Genomic DNA, 21271 nt, shown 5'->3' on the forward strand with positions numbered 1-21271 from the left:
GGTGCTCAGTTCCCTCGTGGGGGAGGTAAAATACGAAGAGCCCTGCTAGTCGTTGCCATCCAGGGTGAGACCTATGTCTAATCGTCCATCACCACTGCCACGTCGTGATTCGCCGGGAAAATCGACTTGACTATCTTATTTAACCGCTGTCGCTGCGTCATTGCCTGCAGCTCCGAGACCAGTGGACGAAGCTGCCGCTTCCTGACATGTATGTCCATGTTCTCCAGATACTTTTTAACTGTTTCAGTGCATGCACCAACCTCCCGGCCAAGTGCACGTAGCGATTTAGCCACTTTTCCCTCGCTCTTCCTCTTCAGCATCCTTTGAAGCTTCTTGTCGCTCAGGGTCGTTGGCCACCCGGAACCGGGCTTTCTTTCGATGCTCTGATCGTTGTCCAATAGTGTCAAGATGTTGTAGATGTCAGAATGGGCATACCCGGCGTCCACAAAGTGCCGCACGATGTCCGTTTTTGACGCGGCGGGGTACCGTTCTTTGAACGCGCACACTTCTGAACGGAGTAGCTTCACTTTTTTCACTATCACAGTTAGAGTTTGGCTGATAGATCTGTCAATTTTTTTTTGCTAAGTCATGGGTTACTATGATTGATGATGCATGAGTAGTTTCGTCAGTGCGATTAAAGGTAAACCCATGAAAAAGCGGCAATTTTTATCCATTTTTTTATCGCAAACGTTATTCGACAAACGCAATTCTGCCATGTAAATCTGTTAAAAACAGAGACAGTGATGGCCCAAACAGGATGAATACGTTTGCGTTAACGTTAATTTGACAGTAAATGTATGGGCGCAGACAGACGTCCAAGCTGAGTTCTAAACTTGTGTAAAGTTTTTTGTAGTAGCAATCCTTAACCAGATAGCGCTACCAGTACCGCCAGCCTCGTGCACCAGCGAAAAAAAATGTATTGTGGCGATAAGGTCACCAGGCGGCGCTAGTGTACAAGTGATTTATAACGCAATTTACTTTGAAAATTTACACGGAAATTTTGATCAATGTTGTTCTTGCTTGGACGTCTGTCTGTGGTATGGGCTAACTGTAAAATTGCCGCAAACGCAGCCGCAACGTATCCACTGTGTTAAGACCTTGAATGACAAATCTCACGATACTGAGAGTGAAAATTCAAACTACCGGACGAGTTAAACAGTTTGTTTTGGAAAGTCTTCGGATTTCGCGCCGGGAGTGCTTTCTACGGAGTAGTTTCAAGTCGAAGTTCGTTTTGAAGGTTGTATAATCAGGAAAATAATTGAAGCAGGCAAAATTTTGTCAATTTTCAAATGGCCAAAACTTTACGAAAAATGAATCAATTTCGACAAAACAGGTTTCATTTTACCGGAAAACTGTCCTAGTTTCCTAGTATTACTTGAAAACTGGACGTGGCCATGGGTCACTGGAAATGTTTCAGATTTCCGAAATGCGTGCCGAAGTGTACATTTTTGCAACGCGTAGAACTTTTTCTGACATTCTGTTTCACTCAGGTTCATATGTTGTCAATAAATCAGAATTTATTTCTAGTTCATTGGTAGCCAAAGATTGAAAATTAGCCAAGGAATCATCGAGGTATGAATTTATTAAGTATGGGTGTTGATTTTGGCGGTTTTTCCCTGTTGGGTACTAATTTTCTTTGAGCTTGCAGCACTCTAGCAGAATTCAATCGAACATTGTGGGTGTGTAGGTCTTAATAAACCAAGCAACTTTGCAAACTTGCGTTTGAAAATTTATCTGGATTAACATTTAAAAAGGTCAGATTATTTTCACGCGGATTTTCTCTTAAAGGTTATTTATGCAGATTTTCAAATTAACGTGGTTTTTTACGTGAATTTTTGAATTAAAGCGGTTTATCAAGCGGATTTTTGATTTAACATGGTTTTTTCACGAAGCATGTATCCCCCGCGTAAGAAAACCTAACTGTATTTGAACCTTTTTCTTATGAATGAATATATCATAGTAAAAATTATCTGAACTTTCCTTCAAAAATATAAAAAATGAGTTTAAGACCCTTCTATGAAAAAAATATAATTTAAAAAACGAAAAATGATTTAAGATAATATCGGTGATCTCTGATTTTTTTAAAAACTATGTTGTCGAGTTCATCTGTTCTTAGGAAACTAAAAACTATAAATACCTTTCTAGTTACCATTATTTCTCAGAAACTCAGTGACACCCCGAGGCAAACCTTCACACCACCCCCAACAATGCTAAATTTTGTCGAATAGCAGCACCCAACAAATACCTAGCGGCAAATGCAACTCCTGGGGTAGGGTAGGTGAGGTCTCCTTCTTTTGGGTCTCCTCCAGTAACCAGCCGCACTGACTTGTGCTCACCCTTATAATATCGATAATTATCGTTACGTCAAAAAATTAACGATAATATCGATGTCCGGCGTTCATCGATATTATCGATAAGTATCGATAAGTTTCCCATCACTAATGTATATTACGATTCATTAACACTGTGCATCACAAGCGGTATATGCGAAACAAATCCGTAAATGTCAATTTACTAAGTTTTCATCATCACAAACCAGTCACTTCTTACAGCATCTCGATCATACTCATGGTTCATAACAATTTACAGAAGGGGCATCTTTGCCGATTGAGGATTCCGGCCTTTCTCCGGTTAAACTCCGTCTTCTGACAGCATCATGAAATACAAACAATCTTCATATTCATTTACTTGACCAAGGATTCCGACGATACCTTCGGAAAAATAAAATTCTTTCTGCTTTGTTCATTTTAAACATTTAACAAGGCTGAAATAATTGACTGTTACTGCACAGTTCAATTGTCTGATAAATACAACTAATATCAAACATCTATGAATTGATTATACGATTTTTTTTATGTTTCTTTCAACAAAGTCGACTTGAGCACATCGATAAGTGCGTTTTCGACGTAGAATTATGTCTTACGACAACATATATAGGGGTACAAATTGTAAAACCGAAAGCATCGAGAGCGTCACGAATATTGCCCACTTTCAAAAGTTCTGAACTCAGCTAGTTTCCAACGGATTCCGTTAATTTTAAAGCAAAAATAATATACGAAACAAATACGGAAAAATATATCGCTTCACACAATTAAAATGATTAACCCTAATCGAGTGTATTTCCAAAGCTATTGCAAAAAATTTTTGACATAAGACAGACTGTCGTAATTCTACGTTAACCTTGCGGTCGTTTCTTATAAACAACCTCTTTCATTTTTATATCATCTGAAAGATCTGCATTTTCTGAGTAAAACGTGATTTAAATTTTTTTTTCTATCGTTGTCCTTCGCTTTTTGAATCAAGATTTAAAACTGCTTGAAATCTGCTCGAAATCGCTACAATGACAGTTCGCCCATATACCAACTGTCATTGTAGCTATTTGGAGCGAATTTTAATTCTTCATTTAAAAATCGAAGGATAATGATATAAGGTTTGAAAAAATCACGTTTTGCTCAGAAAATTACACTCTTTCAGATGATATATAAAAATCGGAAATCCGTGAATAGCTAAACAACCCAACTCATAATGTTATATGAGGTCCATTTGTAGCTTCAGTGCATCATAACAATCCCGGAAATACCCATAATGAGTGTTATTTGGTCTTTTGCCACTGTTGTTTAGGAACCGGAAGTCGCCATATTGGATTTTAAAATGGCATTTGGTGACAATTTCTGGCCTCTGAGCATCATTCTGGTTAAAGAAACAGCCATATTTGGTTGTTTTTGGGTCATTTTCGGCAGTTTTCCAGTCACCAAAAGTCGTTATTTTACTACTCAAAATGTTGTCTAAGGTCGATTTGTGGTTTCAGTGCATCATCACGATTTCGGAAATACCCATATTGGGTGGTATTTGGTCATATCTCGCTGTTTCTCAGAAACCGGAAGTCGCCATCTTGGATTTCAAAATGGTATTCAGAGACAATTTCTGGCCTCTGAGCGTCATTCTAGTTAAAGAAACATCCATATTAGGTGGTATTTGGTCATTTTCGTCTCTTTTCCAATCACTGGAAGCAGCGTTGTTAAACTCGCTCGCAAAAAGCATGCGATACTCCAAGTGGCGTTCTCGCCGCTACCAAAATCTTACACTAGAGATACTCCTGTCGTACTGTTTCTCGTTCTCTTTTACTTTTTTTATTTCACACTACCGAGCGTTGATGCTTGCGAGTTTTTTCGTAAGCCGACACGTCATGGACACACACTCTCGCTCGTGTACTCCCACTCGCGTGTACCTCCCTTTCTCGCGAGCACAACCAGCGGAGGTGATTGTCAAGACCGTCAAGACGCATTATGACGATACGGAGTGACAAGGCACGACGAAGCGGAGTGGTAAAAAGAATATTTCGACGAGTAGGCAAGGATGCCACATATACAGATTTATCAGTACTTATACAGCTTTTTTGTGTATTTTTTCATACAGATATCTGTATATTAGGCTGTCCCAAAAAAAAAACAATGGTGAAAAAGTCAATGTGCTCAGCCCTAAATTGAAAGATAATGTTATTCATAGCATTTTTGTAGAACATTTCGACTTTCTAAAATTGTTTTCAGGTTGCCCAAACGTGATTTATGAAAAAATGGCTTTTTCAAGCTACAAAACCACTCTTCTGCATTTTTTTCAAATCTGTTCGATTCATAAGTTTTTCTATATATTTTTTTATTTTTGTGGGATTATTTTTGAATATTTTGCATGGTTTGGTTCAGCATCACATTCAATTATTTGACTTACAGAGCCCATTGAACATCACAAAAAAGTCAATTTTTCTTATAATTTTCAGATAAAACCTTTAAAAACACCTTTTAAATATTTTTTTTGATCAAGATCTGAAATTTTATTTTGCGAAGCGGGATTCAAGACGAAAATTTACATGATAAAAGATCCTTGATATCTTATCGGGGGGGCTGAGATATTGGCGTTTTTACATGTGATGGAAAACAATGCATTTTCTCAAAAATGACACTAACGCTCAATATCTCCATTGTACAGTGTTTTGTTTTGCCGTTTGTGCATATAATTTCCTAAATAGTGATTCAAATGTTGATTATAGCCATAAGGTATGTTCGGAAAAGTTTCAGGATATTCAAAAATGCATCTTTTAATGTAAAAATATGGGTGATTAATCCACCAATGAGTGAGATAAAAAATTTACTTTTTAATCAGAATAAGATAGACGCAAGGTGTCTTCGACAAAGTTTTAGGTTATCTAAAAACAAGAAACTTTACCGCAGACGTCATGTTTCTATCTCTTACATATTACGAGCAATATTGAGTTTTCTATTAGAAGGCACTAAAATCACAACTAACTTTTTTCGCAGATTTTTCCAAATTTTGAAACCTTCTACTAAGTTATCAGCCATCCAAAAATGCATTTGTTTTCTGATCATTGTTATTTCTTATCTCCCAAAATAAAACAGTTATTTAGCATATTTGTTAAAATGCATAGTTTTCCATCACATAGAAAAATGCCAATATCTCAGCTCCCCGATAAGATACCAAGTATCTTTTTGCATGTAAATTTTTGTCGTAAATCCCACTTTGCAATGAGAACTTCAGTTCTTGGTCAAAATTTTTTTTTATTTGTATTTTGAAGGGTTTTATCTAAAAATTATTAGAAAAATATATTTTTTATTATGTTAAATGGGCTCTGGGGGTCAAAAAACTGAATGCAATGCTGAACTGAACCATGCAAAATATTCAAAAACAACCCCACAAAAATAAAAAAAATATGGAAAAATTTAGGAATCGAACAGAATTGAAAAAAGTGCAAAAGAGTGAGTTTGTAGCTTAAAAAAGTCATTTTTTCATAAATCACGTTTGGGCAACCTGAAAACAAATTTTTAGAAAGTCGAAATGTTCTACAAAAATTCTATAAATAACATTATCTTTCAATTTAGGGCTGAGCACCTTGACTTTTTCAACATCGATTTTATTTGGGACACCCTACTGTATATACAAATTACAGATTTTCTGAAAATAGTACAGAACTCTACAATTTTTTTTGGTTTTCATGAGGTCGCGAAATAAACTTTTCGATATAGTTGAAAATCGAAAATGAACTCAAATGCTATTGATCGTGTTGGAGTTTTCATTATATTTATATGTTACGCGTAAACGGGTGCATAAATGAGTCAATAAACAAACTATATTGCGTTTTTTCTTTAAAGGGATATGTTCAGTGAATATGCAGATTTTTATACAGATTGAAATATCACTAAGGTGACTTCCTGAGATTCGAAATACAGATAAAAATGTGGCATCACTGCGAGTAGGTATTTCCGATACCCTACACGTTCAAGCATGCGATTCTATATAGATTTATCACCCCACTTTCGGCTGTCGGGGCAATATGCAAAATTGCTTGGCATCAGTTCAGCGATTGACAAACCGCATGCGTGAGTCAGTGAACGAAGCATTTTCGTTTTCGGGCACATTTTTTCAAGTACTCCTAGTCAAGTACTCTTATTCGAGTACTCGCGTACTCGGCGTGAGTAAAAAGATAGAAGAGAATGTGCGAGCGGTTGTATGCTGGCTGCTGCTCTGGCAAGTGCGTGAATAATAAAGAGTGTCTCGAAGGTGTGTGTGCGAACGACTGGAGAAGCGTAGCACACATCTCATTCTCAAGCAGAAAGGAGTGGATATGTTATGCTTCTCGCTCGTTTAACAACGCTGACTGGAAGTCGCCATCTTACAATTCAAAATGTTGTCTGAGGTCGATTTGTGGCTTCAGTGCATCATAACAATCGCGGAAATACCCATAATTGGTCATTTGTCGCTATTTTTCAGAAACCGGAGTCGCCATCTTGGATTTCAAACTGGCATTTGGAGACAATTTCTGGCCTCTGAGCGTCATTCTGGTTGAAAAAAAAAACACCAATATTAGGTGGTATTTGGTCATTTTCGACAGTTTTCCAGTCACCGGAAGTCGCCATTTTACAACTCAAAATATTGTCGGAGGTCGACAAACGTACGAACCGTGGAACACCACCTATGGATTGCCTCATACATAGGCGAACTTTATTATTATAAAATATTCGGCCGAGTCCGCTTCACAATAAAATGTGCATTTTTTCCAGTGTACCCATTAGGGTAATATTAGTGTCAAAAGTTACTCTTTTTCGCATGTCGTGTAGAACAAAATCGGAAGTGGCGCACCTAGCGGTCGAAAAGGTGACTAACGTTTCTGTCATTTTCAATTTGTCTTCATAATTTCACGTAAGTGAACTATATCGGTATTTAATATATTTGCTGACTATCTAACAATATCAACAATCTGGCAAAAATGACAAATCCGTTTAGGAAAAGCAGAGCTGACCATGTTTCTGCTCAGCTAAGCAAGCAAACTTCAAATCAAATTTGCAGTGTAACCTTTCAAAATACATGTATTGCATAAGAGTTGTCGACTAGTGACAATGTAATAAGATTTCTGGAATTGCCGCATATCAGTTACATGTAAACATGGTTGTAACAAAGAATGATTGATTCAAGTTACGGTGCGGCATCGAAGTTACACTTCCCACTCTGTAACATTTCTGTATCTTCAATGAGATGAACAGTCAATTCTACATATATGTGACATTTTCTTCTCTCATGTAACCTAATATATTTCACAGTAACTGCAATGATATCACTGTGCGATTTCCATTAATTTTCATTTTGGGAACATATGTTACAAGTGCTGCTTGGGTACGAAGATACATAAGTTCTTTTAGTTGGCAATCGAACGGTTACGGCGATTTCTTGCAAAGACGTTCGTAATTGAATTCATGTTAAGGGCAAATCTTTAAGAACTGCGATTGATACACCACCCTAACCGGTAACTTGATTGGGTGGTGAACATATGTACGAATAATCGGAAGAAAAGCTTGGGCAATTTGACAGGCAAATTGTTTCCTGTAATCAAATGACATAGGATTTATATTTCATTACTAAGCACGAAAGCTCAGTTATTATAGCACGGTACCCTCTTACATTCCACTGTAACGCTAAAGATATTGGTTTTGCCGATAAATCACAATGAGATTGTGTAAGTCTACCTGCAGCTTTGCTGTTTTTTAAACTCATGTTCACAGTATTCTTTGTATTAAAACTAGAAGCTGACGCGAATGTAATGCTAAATTAAATATATTGGCAGACTTACTGTTGGTTTACTGTCGGGTTTATACAGATTGATTCTCAAGAATTGGAGAGACGCATGTTCGAGAATAAGCGACACTGTTGCTAGAGGGTGGTGAAGGGAACTTACCATCGTTATGATTCTTACTGTTTTTCACGTATTTCTTCTAGGGTGGTGATAACATTCTCGGTGAAGATGGAATTGAGTTGTCTTGTCGTCGTTTCATTAATTTGGCGTCGATCTTGTTGTCAATTTCCATACGCGGTACTAAAGCTGAGTCAAGATTCGTGTTCTGCTGTACGGTTGCTTCGAAGTTGTTGGAGATCGATCTGGCTGTTAGGGGCCGTTCCTAAACCACGTGGTCATAAAGAGTGGGACGGGGGGGGGGGTGTTTGTCAAAAGACCACGGCAGGGGGGGGGGCTGGCAAAAAGACCACAAAAGACCACGGGGGGGTACGAGGGGTTTAAAAAGTATTCAAAATATGACCACGTGGTTTAGGAACGGCCCCTTATGGACTTTTTTAACTCTGCTACCTCCATAATCATCCTTTCAAGTAAACCACGCAGTTTTGTTATTTCTTCGTCCTTTGCTTCTAACTTCTTCATCATATCGGTGAACATCGAATTGTTGGCCTATTCAAAACGGTGTTGAACACTATTGTTTTCTGTGGGACTGTTTTTCTGTTGAGCTTCACAATTACCACATTGCAATGGAGATGGGTAATACGGCCTTGTCTTAGCTCTCACGTAACCAAAGTAAACAAACTGAGGAATAGTGGTTCCCTGGAATGTATTTATTTTTATCCCATTATTTTAATCCCATGTAGTAAATCTAGTGCTGGGAATATCCGGATTCAAATATCCGGATATCCGACAAATATCCATAATCCGGATCAACCGGATATCCGGATATTATCCGACAGGATATCCGGGTTCTCGGATAGTCGGATATCCGGATATTGTATCCGAACATAGTTTGATGAGAATTATGTAAATAATTACTTACGTGGGGATTGGGGATTGTGGAAAAAGCCATTTTTCGCGTTACATTTCATTCGAACGGGCCTAAAAGACAAACAAAAAAATCCGGATTTCCGGATAGTATATCCGGGTATCCGACTATTCGATTATTCGTATCCGGATATCCGGACATCCGAATAATATTCGTTTACACATCCGTGATCCGAGCTTCGGATAACCGGATCACGAATATATCCGGTTAAAAGTCCCAGCACTAAGTAAATCGTTTTATCTCGAGAACACGTTGTGGACGGAGCTCTTCATACAATTCATCATCGGCCATCTTTATACCACGATACACTTTTGGATATTTAGCGTTTGGTGAATTACGACAACCACCTCCGTACCGCCTCAATCAGCCTCGTATGTTCTAACAGGGCTTAAACTTGCTTGGTTTGTCTGACCTTGAGAATGTAGCGTTATTTTCGAGTTTCAGGTCTGGCGTCCTCAATGTTACCGGCCACTAATTCCACTGTTTTCTTGGTTAAAAACGGATTGTCGGGAAGGTCGTCTTTCGTCGCTTTTATGGACAGGATTGTCAATTCACCGTTGTTCGGATCCTTCCATTCCAGCAAACGTCTGTTAGCCACGCTTCCACCTACTGTTCTGGAGCCTATTGTAGCTGTGTTCGACCATTTTGATGCAGCATTAAGTTCAGGAGGGATTGTTGCCTCCGTCACCCCCGGGGTAAACCCGGAGGCCATCGGGTAAATCATTTTAAATTCCTCGTACAAACCACTAACCTTTCCTTTTGGTGCGCTGAATGCCTTAGATTCTGTCCGTACTTCTTCACAAAGGATTCACAGTTCGTAGAACAATAGTTCGCTTGCCAATTATAAAGAGACAAAAAGGTTATAAACTCGCCTTGATCAAAAGACTCTAACGCACGACTGCTCACCATTGACGTCAAGAGCGTACTGATTTTCATATAACGTTTTCTGTTGTGTTCGCAATATTTTTAATAGTGAAAAAAAGCTTTGGTGGAGTTTTGATTGCTGTTGTGGAAGAACACAGCAGCTCAATTGCTGAAACAATGAACGGTCGTAGCTTGAAGCAAGTTTTAAGGCTGTTAATACAACATGTGGTGTGTATATCCCACACGACAAGAGCCAGGTGGTTAGTGTAATTATTCGCATATTGCCTCAATTGTGGAGCTATGCAGTAACAGCTCAGTAAACGATGAAGTAGTCCTGATTTGCGGTGATTATAACCAGCCACGCATAGTTTGGGACAACAGTGATGACGGTATGTTGTACACCAGTTCATCTCAACTTTCTGGTGCTGCTTCGGCGTAAGTCGATGGTATGAACCATTTGAATCTCCGCCAAGCAAATAATAAGCAACTATCTGGGCCGTATACTAGACTTTGCCTTTTGTTCCCCCGATCGAGAATTTGTTGCTGATGTTTGCGTCGCTCCTCTTGCTTTGCCACTAGATTTCCATCACCCGGTATTATCGATTTCATTTCCCGCTGAATGCATTATTACCTCTCGTCTTGCTGCACTCCGCGTCGCGCATTGCATGAATCTAGAGTGTTAAATTACCGTAAACTAGACTTTACTGCTTTTACTGAATACCTGACAAGCCTAAATTGGACCATTCTACACAAGCTAGATAACGATGATGATATGTCTACGATATTTTGCGATACTTTGTTCCAGTGGTTGAATTCGAATTTGCCATTTGTGAAGGCACCCGCTCCTCCTCGCTGGTCTACTCAGCATTTAAGTACGCTTAAACGAGAACGTAATTGTTGGCAGCGTAAATATCGTCGTTGGAAAACCTGTGAAACAAACCGCAACTTCAAACGAGTGATGAATGCCGCCGAATGAATGCCACTTTGTACATGCGCTACATAATGCGAGTTTAAATTGATCTTCGCCTGAATCTTAGAAACTTTTGGAATTTCGTAACTCAAAGAGAAAGCGTACTTCAATCCCCAAAAATGTTTACTACGACGGAACTGAGCCAAAATCAAACTTAGACTCTTGTGAATTGTTTGCGAATTATTTTGCTTCTGTTTTTGCTGGTTATACTGCATCTGCACTTAATGCTATTGAAGTTGCAGTACATGTTCAGGCTAACTTAGTGGATTTCAATACGTTTGATATCACTACCGATATGATTTTGGCTGCTGCAAAGAAGCTGAAACGTTCGTTCTCTTCTAGACCTGATGGTATCCCTGCAGTGATATTTGGTCGTTGCGCACCTTTTTTGGTTGAACCTTTGTCTTGTATTTTGAACAAATCTTTCGAACAAGGTCAATTTCCCGAAATTTGGAAACAATCTTCCATATTTCCGGTATTTAAAAGTGGAGATCTTCGGAACGTAATGAACTACCTTACGGCTACTTCTGAACTTTTTGAAATAATCGTGAGAACGTTTGTTTTATCTCGTGTTAAAAACTGTATTTTTACGGACCAGCATAGATTTTTGCCCGGCCTGTCTGTTAACACCAATGTTTTCGATTTTACATTGACATGCATCTCCAACATAAAACGAAAGGTCAAGTTGATGCAATATACACGGACCTGAAAGCTGCATTTGACAAAATTGATTTTTGTACACTGCTTGAGAAAACTTCGCGACTCGGTGTCTCTCAGAAATTTACTGCATGCTAGAGCTTCTATCTACGCAGTAGAGTACTGCGTGTGAAAGTTGAAACTTGCTGTTCATCTCAATTTACGAAAAACTTCGGTGTCCCACAGGGGAGCAATATGGGCCTACTACTATTTACATTGTTCTTCAATGATGTGACCTTGCTGTTAGGTGCTGGTGTAAAACTGATATATGCTGATGACCTGAAATTATACCTCGAAGTTCGTACCGTTGATGATTGTCGCCGTGCGCAAAAGCTTGTCACTTGAGGAGGAATTCTCCCGCGAGCATGAGACAAAATTCAATATTTGTAAGTGAAGTGGAAGTTTTGGCCCGTCCTTGACGGCCTACAAACAGGTCGCGATTCAGCACAAGATTCGCTATGACAATCTACTCCCGGAATCACCCAATCACCAAAAGAAATGCAGCAGTTTCACAACTTAACAAAAAAACGTATGACTACAAATCGACCCTTTATTCTCCCACTGCATGCCGCCGCCGGTTTCCGTTGCCGATTCTCGCAGACGCTGATCCTACGGGCCATCGCCCACGCGTTAGCATCATTACCTCCGACTTGTAAGGATGTGACTTTCCATGTTGCGCATACGAACAATAGGGTTACACCATGGGATCGAAAGTGTTGTATTAGCTTTAGTTTTAGTTTCATGCTTCATATCAGCCTGATAAGGATTGGCGTGCTCTTACCGATCTCAATTATCTCAACGGCTAACTATTTCGCCGCCATGTTAGCTAAATTCTTATCTTTTTTTTTTAAGGGGGGATTTGTTAGTAGCTTAAGTATTTATGATAAATATTAGTAAATAATGAGTATGTGTGTCCAATCACAAATGGTGACTTCTCAACACTGTTAGAAATTTGTAATTTTAATTGCTAGGATTTGTTTGCTTTCGCAATTAGGACTTATCATTCGTAGGGATTTAAACCTACTTGTCAGAAAAGGGGAAGTAAACTTACAACTAACTTAATTGCTAACTTATTGGCTATAAAGAGAGCTTATCGTAGCAATTGAGGATTGCAACGATTTTTGTCGAAAATTGTTAATAATTTTATTTGACATAGCTTCTAATGGTTCAACACCAGTAAGTCTATGTAATTCGAGTGTACCAAACCAAGGAGGACGCTTCAAAATCATTTTCAGAATTTTATTCTGAATCCTTTGGAGCGTTTTCTTCCTTGTTGAACAGCAACTTGACCAGATTGGTACAGCATAAAGCATTGCTGGTCTAAAAATTTGTTTGTAAATCAAAAGTTTGTTCTTTAAACAAAGTTTAGAATTCCTGTTAATGAGAGGATATAAACATCTCGTATATTTGATGCACTTGGCTTGTATACTCTCAATGTGCTCTTTGAAAATAAGTTTTTTATAATAAATTAGTCACAAGTACTTAACCTTGTCGGATCAACTTAAAATAACCCCATTCATCTTGACAACGTGATTATTGTTTGGCTTGAGGAAAGAAGCCCTAGGCTTATGCGGAAAAATTATCATTTGAGTTTTAGAAGCATTGGGAGAGATTTTCCACTTTTGCAATTAGGAAGAAAAAATATCTAAACTTTTCTGCAATCGACTGCATATGACACGAAGACTTTTTCCTTTTACGGAAATGCTTGTGTCATCGCAGAACAATGACTTTGTGCATCCTGGAGGCAAATCAGGAAGATCTGAAGTGAATATGTTGTACAGGACTGGACCCAAGACTGAACCTTGAGGTACACCTGCTCTGACAGGAAATCTATCAGATTTTGAATTCTGATAGACAACCTGCAGAGTTCGATCAGTAAGATAATTTTTTAAAATTTTGATTAGGAAAATTGGAAAATTAAAAGTTTGCAATTTCGCAATCAAACCTTTATGCCAAACACTGTCGAATGCTTTTTCTATGTCTAAAAGAGCAGCTCCAGTGGAATAACCTTCAGATTTGTTAGCTCGTATCATATTAGTAACTCTGAGCAATTGATGAGTTGTGGAATGCCCATGGCGAAATCCAAACTGTTCATTTGCAAAAATTGAATTTTCGTTGATGTGTGACATCATTCTGTTAAGAATAATTCTCTCAAACAGTTTACTTATTGAAGAAAGCAAACTGATTGGTCGATAAGTTGAAACTTCAGCTGGGTTCTTATCCGGTTTTAAAATGGGAGTAATTTTTGCATTTTTCCATAATTTGGGAAAATATGCAATTTTGAAGCAGCAATTGAAAATTTTCACTAAAATGTCCATTGTGCTCTCAGGGAGATGTTTGATTAGTATATTAAAGATTCCATCGTCACCAGGTGCTTTCATATTTTTGAAATTTTTAATAATTGATTTAATCTCATTCAAGTTAGTTTCAATTATTTCTGCAGGTAAAAAATTCTGGGAAGAAATTAAATCAAATTGACGTGTGACTTCATTTTCAATTGGACTCACAAAATTCAAATTTGAGTTATGAACACTCTCAAACTGCTGAGCAAGTCTTTGAGCCTTTTGTTCATTGGATACAAGAAAACGTTCACCATCTTTTAAAACTGGAATAGGCTTTGAAGGTTTCTTAAGAATCTTCGACAGCTTCCAAAATGGTTTTGAATATGGTTTCAATTTTTCAACTTCAGTCTCAAAATTTTGATTTCTCAGAAGAGTAAATCTATGCTTAATCTCTTTCTGTAAATCTTTATAAATAGTTTTAAAAACAGGGTCATGAGAACGTTGATATTGACGTCTGCGGACATTTTTCAAACGAATTAGAAGTTGAAGATTTTCGTCAATTATTGATGAATCAAATTTCACTTGAGCCTTTGGAACAGAATAATTCCTGGCATCAACAATTGCACATTTTAATGCTTCCAAAGCGGAATCAATATTCACTTCGTTTTGCAGAACAAGCTCATTATTGAAATTTCTCTCAATATGAGTTTTGTAACTTTCCCAATTAGCCTTGTTATAATTAAAAACAGAGCTCATAGGGTTTAAAACTGATTCATGGGATAAAGAAAAAGTTATTGGAAGATGGTCGGAATCAAAGTCAGCATGTGTGATCAAATCACTACATACATGACTTTGATCTGTTAGCACCAAATCAATTGTTGAAGGGTTTCTTACAGAAGAAAAGCATGTAGGACTATTCGGAGACAAAATAGAATAGTATCCTGAAGAACAATCATTGAATAAAATTTTGCCATTGGAATTACTTTGAGAATTATTCCATGAACGATGTTTAGCGTTAAAACCGCCGATTATAAAAAATTTCGAACGATTTCTGGTGAGTTTTTGTAAATCACCTTTAAAATAATTTTTGAGCTCGCGTGTGCATTGAAATGGTAAATATGCTGCGGCAATAAATAAAATCCAAAGTTCAGTTTGAACTTCAATTCCCAAAGTTTCAATAACTTTCGTCTCAAGATGGGGAAGAGCACGATGTTTGATTCGGCGATGAATAACAATTGCAACTCCACCGCCGGAACCCTGAATCCTATCATATCTATGAACCACGTAATTGGGATCATATTTTAATTTTATGTTAGGTTTCAAAAATGTTTCAGTAATAATTGCAATATGCACATTATTTACTGTTAAAAAATTAAAAAGCTCATTCTCATTGGCCTTCAATGAGCGAGCATTCCAATTTAATATTTTAATTGTTTCATTTAAAATCATTGCTAAATTTTAAATTAGAAACAATTTTAATAGTAAAATTTGTGCCTATTTGGATGGCTTCAAACATTGATTTTGCCTGCAACATGGCGTTCATAAGATCGAACATTGCCTGTTGCAAAAAAGAAAGTTTACCTGCCGTAATAGGCCCCAGGCAGTTGACATTAGAAAAAATATTTTCGGCAGTAATATTAGCTGGAGTAACAGGTGTACAATTATTTTCTAGCGTGTTTTGCTTACCCATATTAACGGTCAATTTCGAACTACCAACACTAGGCGGTATAATGTTCGAACTACCTGTAACCTGTGCATAAGTTAAACGGGTATGCAAAGGAGTAGGTAAACTATGCGTCACTGGTACGCTTGGAGAATTTTGTTTTGAAGTTGGTTTTAATTGAGAAATTGAATTTTGTTTACCTTGCCTTGCCTTAACAATTGCTAAACGGACTGGGCATTGATAAAAATTTGACATATGGTTGCCGTTACAATTCGCACAGCGAAAATTTTTACTCTCTTTCACAGGACATGTGTCCTTTTTGTGAGAAGAGTCTCCACAATTAAGACATTTTTGGTCCATGTTACAGAATTTGGAACCATGGCCATAACGTTGGCAAGTACGGCATTGGGTGATATGCTTTTCACCTCCGCCATACTTCCTATAAATTTCCCACTTTACACGCACATTATACAAAGCATGTGCTTTTTCAAAAAATTTTAAGTTGTTAACCTCACTGCGGTTAAAATGAATTTAATAATTAACAAGGAAAATTCCAGTTCGCTGACTGTTTTAGCCTCGTGATTTTTTTTTTCATTAGAATTACTTGGGTAGGGGCTATGCCAAGTAATTCTGTTAAAGTAAGTTTGATCTCATCAACGGTTTGATCGTTGGTGAGACCTTTCAAGACAACCTTGAACGGCTTGGCGTTCTTGGTGTCATATGTAAAAAATTTGTACATCTTGTCAGTTAAATACTGAACAAGACGATCACGACCCTTTACTGAGTCGGCTAATAAGCGGCATTCACCTCTACGGCCAATTTGATAGGTAACTTTAACGTCAGAAACAAACGTTGAAAGTTCCTTTTTGAATATATTAAATTCAGAAGAAATAGTTACCACAATAGGTGGAACTTTCTCCTTTTTTAAAGATTTTATATTTTGTATAGTTTCATTATTAATAACTTCCATTTCACCAGCTTCTTGCTCAGGCAAAATATCAAAAGGATTGTCACTACAGACACTCGAAGTGTCAGAAAGAGATGCCTCTCTTTTCCTCCCCGCAGCGATGCGAGGTTTCATTTTCCGTCCAGCCATTTCAGGTGATACGAAAAAAGTTAAAACAAATGTTAAATTCAAAAGTAGGTAGTCTTGAGAAAGACTGATGGGAAATAACTTTCAGGTAATCTTTAAAAGACACACTGACAAAACACAAACTTTGAAGCTATAGGCAGTCAAAGACCAGTCCACAAGCAACCGAAAAAACGTCTGATCTGTAGGACAGTTCAAGACGCACTAAATTCTGATCTTAATTTTCCTCTGCAGCTTAGCGTCACTATGAGTCTGCTGAGGAATGCCTTATCATATGTCACATCCAAAAATCTAATTTGTCAGTACAAACCTAGCCTGTGACACTACTTCTGCTCAGGCCGGCGACTCCCAGCCTAGCTGCACAATTATTGTACTACCACCGTTTCGGTGTCTTATAGATTCAGCACTAACAAACCGTTGTGATCTTCTCGCTCGATTAGTAACTAGAGCACTGATCACAGAGGCATTCTGCTCAATTCACCACGGCTGTTGGTTTCCCATCACATCGTTTAACGCTGAGTATCTGAGTTACTCGATTCAATGTTGCCAGAGACCCTATTTAACTTGACTTGGATTCTCTTGTTACTTAGGTTTTTTTTATTGAATACTTAGGTTTGCTTCGGCCAGCGTAAGGTGCGCATTATGTTCAGGTTGCTTGCTGATAAGGGCAACGGTCATTTGGAGTTGAACTCTGTTGTTCTGTTGAAAGTGTTCTGGCATACATTTACCTGTGGATAAGTGCTTCATTTGTTCTGGTTTGAGGGGCTAATAACCTTTCCAAGGTGGCGATATTTGTTTATGTTGCATGCTGTCATTGGTGCGGGTGACAAGCTCTCGGACATATTTGATGGCTGGTGCCGTAAAAACTGGTTATTTCTGAGTGCCTCCAAATTTCAACGACCCGTACTGTTTAAAAGCATTGTATTGCTCGTTGGTACAGCCCATACTCGATTACGTAAGCATGGTTTGGCATGCGCTCTTTGTAGCTATAAAATTATAATTGGTGAAATCAACCCCTCGAAACTTTTGTCACTGTTAAACTTTCGTGCACCACGTTTAGATACAACTAACCTCTAGTCTCCTGCATTCGTACGTTCCTTACGACTTTGGTGTGCCGTCATTTAAGTTTAGGCAACAACTTGTTAATTAAGGCTGTGTTTTTGAAATATGTTTCAAAAATTTGATTACAGTTTATTGCTGACAACTCATAAACTTTTCGTGACACTTATTAAGTCGTGTCAAATAAATTTATTAATTAAAAAAATGCGAATGCTTCGTCTTGACTTAGTGGCAATAATAAATTATAAGTCAGAATAAAGACTACGTGGTCTATTCATTAACCCCCACACCCCCGCGTGATTTTTCGTGGTTTTTTAAGTGTTTTGAAACAATACTAAAAACTCAGGCAATTACAACTTTTTCTGCTTGACACATCGATCACTCTGTCTGCACACTATAAGGCATGATATCTGGTCAGCCTAGCAATGAACTATCTGGAATAACATTTTAATACACTACGGTGTGCGAAGAGGAGTCCTCTAACACAGAGAAATCCGAAAAAACGCTTGAAAATTTTTACAAGTCGAGTAGGATAAAACTTTTGGCCTGTAAGATAGAGCTTCAGAGCTTTAGTTTTGACAGAAATTGCTATGCCCTCCTAAACGAAAGACAAAAAGTGACCTCTTTAACCTTGTGCGCTGCAAATATAACCACATTTTGATGTACGTAAAAATGCGTAAGAATTTATTCCCACAAACAAATTACTAGATACCTTGTAGCGCATTTGGACGGCTTCATATTCCTCCCTCAGTGATGACATGATTTTATGCTCTGCGTGAATAAAAAATACCTCCCGCATGATGTTACGGTTTTGTCTTTAAAAACAAAAATTACCGGCTGAGAGTTTATTCTTCTATGTCTGACTTAGTATACCAGATATCTGTTGAGATCCAAAATAACGTAATAATGTGCATCGGAAATTTGGTCCGAAATTTCGCGAAATTTCGTAATCGTCGAAATTGGAAGTTTAATTTCGCACAATTTTGGGCGGAATTTAGCGAAATTCAACGAAATTTTTCGGCACTTTCGCGAAACCGAAATTTCGCGGAATTTCGGGAAATTTCGAGTTTTGCGAAATTATACGAAATCATTCGAAACCTCGCACAGCCTTAATTAACAAGTTGTTGCCTAAACTTAAATGACGGCACACCAAAGTCGTAAGCAACTTGACCAGATTGGTACAGCATAAAGCATTGCTGGTCTGAAAATTTGTTTGTAAATCAAAAGTTTGTTCTTTAAACAAAGTTTAGAATTCCTGTTAATGAGAGGATATAAACATCTCGTATATTTGATGCACTTGGCTTGTATACTCTCAATGTGCTCTTTGAAAATAAGTTTTTTATCATAAATTAGTCCCAAGTACTTTACCTTGTCGGACCAACTTAAAATAACCCCATTCATCTTGACAACGTGATTATTGTTTGGCTTGAGGAAAGAAGCCCTAGGCTTATGCGGAAAAATTATCATTTGAGTTTTAGAAGCATTGGGAGAGATTTTCCACTTTTGCAAGTAGGAAGAAATAATATCTAAACTTTTCTGCAATCGACTGCATATGACACGAAGACTTTTTCCTTTTACGGAAATGCTTGTGTCATCGCAGAACAATGGCTTTGTGCATCCTGGAGGCAAATCAGGAAGATCTGAAGTGAATATGTTGTACAGGACTGGACCCAAGACTGAACCTTGAGGTACACCTGCTCTGACAGGAAATCTATCAGATTTTGAATTCTGATAGACAACCTGCAGAGTTCGATCAGTAAGATAATTTTTTAAAATTTTGATTAGGAAAATTGGAAAATTAAAAGTTTGCAATTTCGCAATCAAACCTTTATGCCAAACACTGTCGAATGCTTTTTCTATGTCTAAAAGAGCAGCTCCAGTGGAATAACCTTCAGATTTGTTAGCTCGTATCATATTAGTAACTCTGAGCAATTGATGAGTTGTGGAATGCCCATGGCGAAATCCAAACTGTTCATTTGCAAAAATTGAATTTTCGTTGATGTGTGACATCATTCTGTTAAGAATAATTCTCTCAAACAGTTTACTTATTGAAGAAAGCAAACTGATTGGTCGATAACTTGAAACTTCAGCTGGGTTCTTATCCGGTTTTAAAATGGGAGTAATTTTTGCATTTTTCCATAATTTGGGAAAATATGCAATTTTGAAGCAGCAATTGAAAATTTTCACTAAAAATTCCATTGTGCTCTCAGGGAGATGTTTGATTAGTATATTAAAGATTCCATCGTCACCAGGTGCTTTCATATTTTTGAAATTTTTAATAATTGATTTAATCTCATTCAAGTTAGTTTCAATTATTTCTGCAGGTAAAAAATTCTGGGAAGAAATTAAATCAAATTGACGTGTGACTTCATTTTCAATTGGACTCACAAAATTCAAATTTGAGTTATGAACACTCTCAAACTGCTGAGCAAGTCTTTGAGCCTTTTGTTCATTGGATACAAGAAAACGTTCACCATCTTTTAAAACTGGAATAGGCTTTGAAGGTTTCTTAAGAATCTTCGACAGCTTCCAAAATGGTTTTGAATATGGTTTCAATTTTTCAACTTTAGTCTCTAAATTTTGATTTCTCAGAAGAGTAAATCTATGCTTATTCTCTTTCTGTAAATCTTTATAAATAGTTTTAAAAACAGGGTCACGAGAACGTTGATATTGACGTCTGCGGACATTTTTCAAACGAATTAGAAGTTGAAGATTTTCGTCAATTATTGATGAATCAAATTTCACTTGAGCCTTTGGAACAGAATAATTCCTGGCATCAACAATTGCACATTTTAATGCTTCCAAAGCGGAATCAATATTCACTTCGTTTTGCAAAACAAACTCATTATTGAAATTTCTCTCAATATGAGTTTTGTAACTTTCCCAATTAGCCTTGTTATAATTAAAAACAGAGCTCATAGGGTTTAAAACTGATTCATGGGATAAAGAAAAAGTTATTGGAAGATGGTCGGAATCAAAGTCAGCATGTGTGATCAAATCACTACATACATGACTTTGATCTGTTAGCACCAAATCAATTGTTGAAGGGTTTCTTACAGAAGAAAAGCATGTAGGACTATTCGGAGACAAAATAGAATAGTATCCTGAAGAACAATCATTGAATAAAATTTTGCCATTGGAATTACTTTGAGAATTATTCCATGAACGATGTTTAGCGTTAAAACCGCCGATTATAAAAAATTTCGAACGATTTCTGGTGAGTTTTTGTAAATCACCTATAAAATAATTTTTGAGCTCGCGTGTGCATTGAAATGGTAAATGGCTTCAAACATTGATTTTGCCTGCAACATGGCGTTCATAAGATCGAACATTGCCTGTTGCAGAAAAGAAAGTTTACCTGCCGTAATAGGCCCCAGGCAGTTGACATTAGAAAAAATATTTTCGGCAGCAATATTAGCTGGAGTAACAGGTGTATAATTATTTTCTAGCGTGTTTTGCTTACCCATATTAACGGTCATTTTCGAACTACCAACACTAGGCGGTATAATGTTCGAACTACCTGTA

At 37.5% G+C, this 21271-nt stretch overlaps 1 protein-coding gene across 2 annotated transcripts in view; it reads left to right on the forward strand.

The window, feature by feature from the left end:
- Nucleotides 1–21271, forward strand: part of LOC129721825 (uncharacterized) — a 669416-nt gene that overhangs the window by 235496 nt on the left and 412649 nt on the right. The gene's annotated exons all lie outside the window — the stretch shown is intronic.

Source organism: Wyeomyia smithii, chromosome 2, assembly GCF_029784165.1.
Source record: "Wyeomyia smithii strain HCP4-BCI-WySm-NY-G18 chromosome 2, ASM2978416v1, whole genome shotgun sequence".
In the NCBI taxonomy this organism is placed as follows: domain Eukaryota; kingdom Metazoa; phylum Arthropoda; class Insecta; order Diptera; family Culicidae; genus Wyeomyia; species Wyeomyia smithii.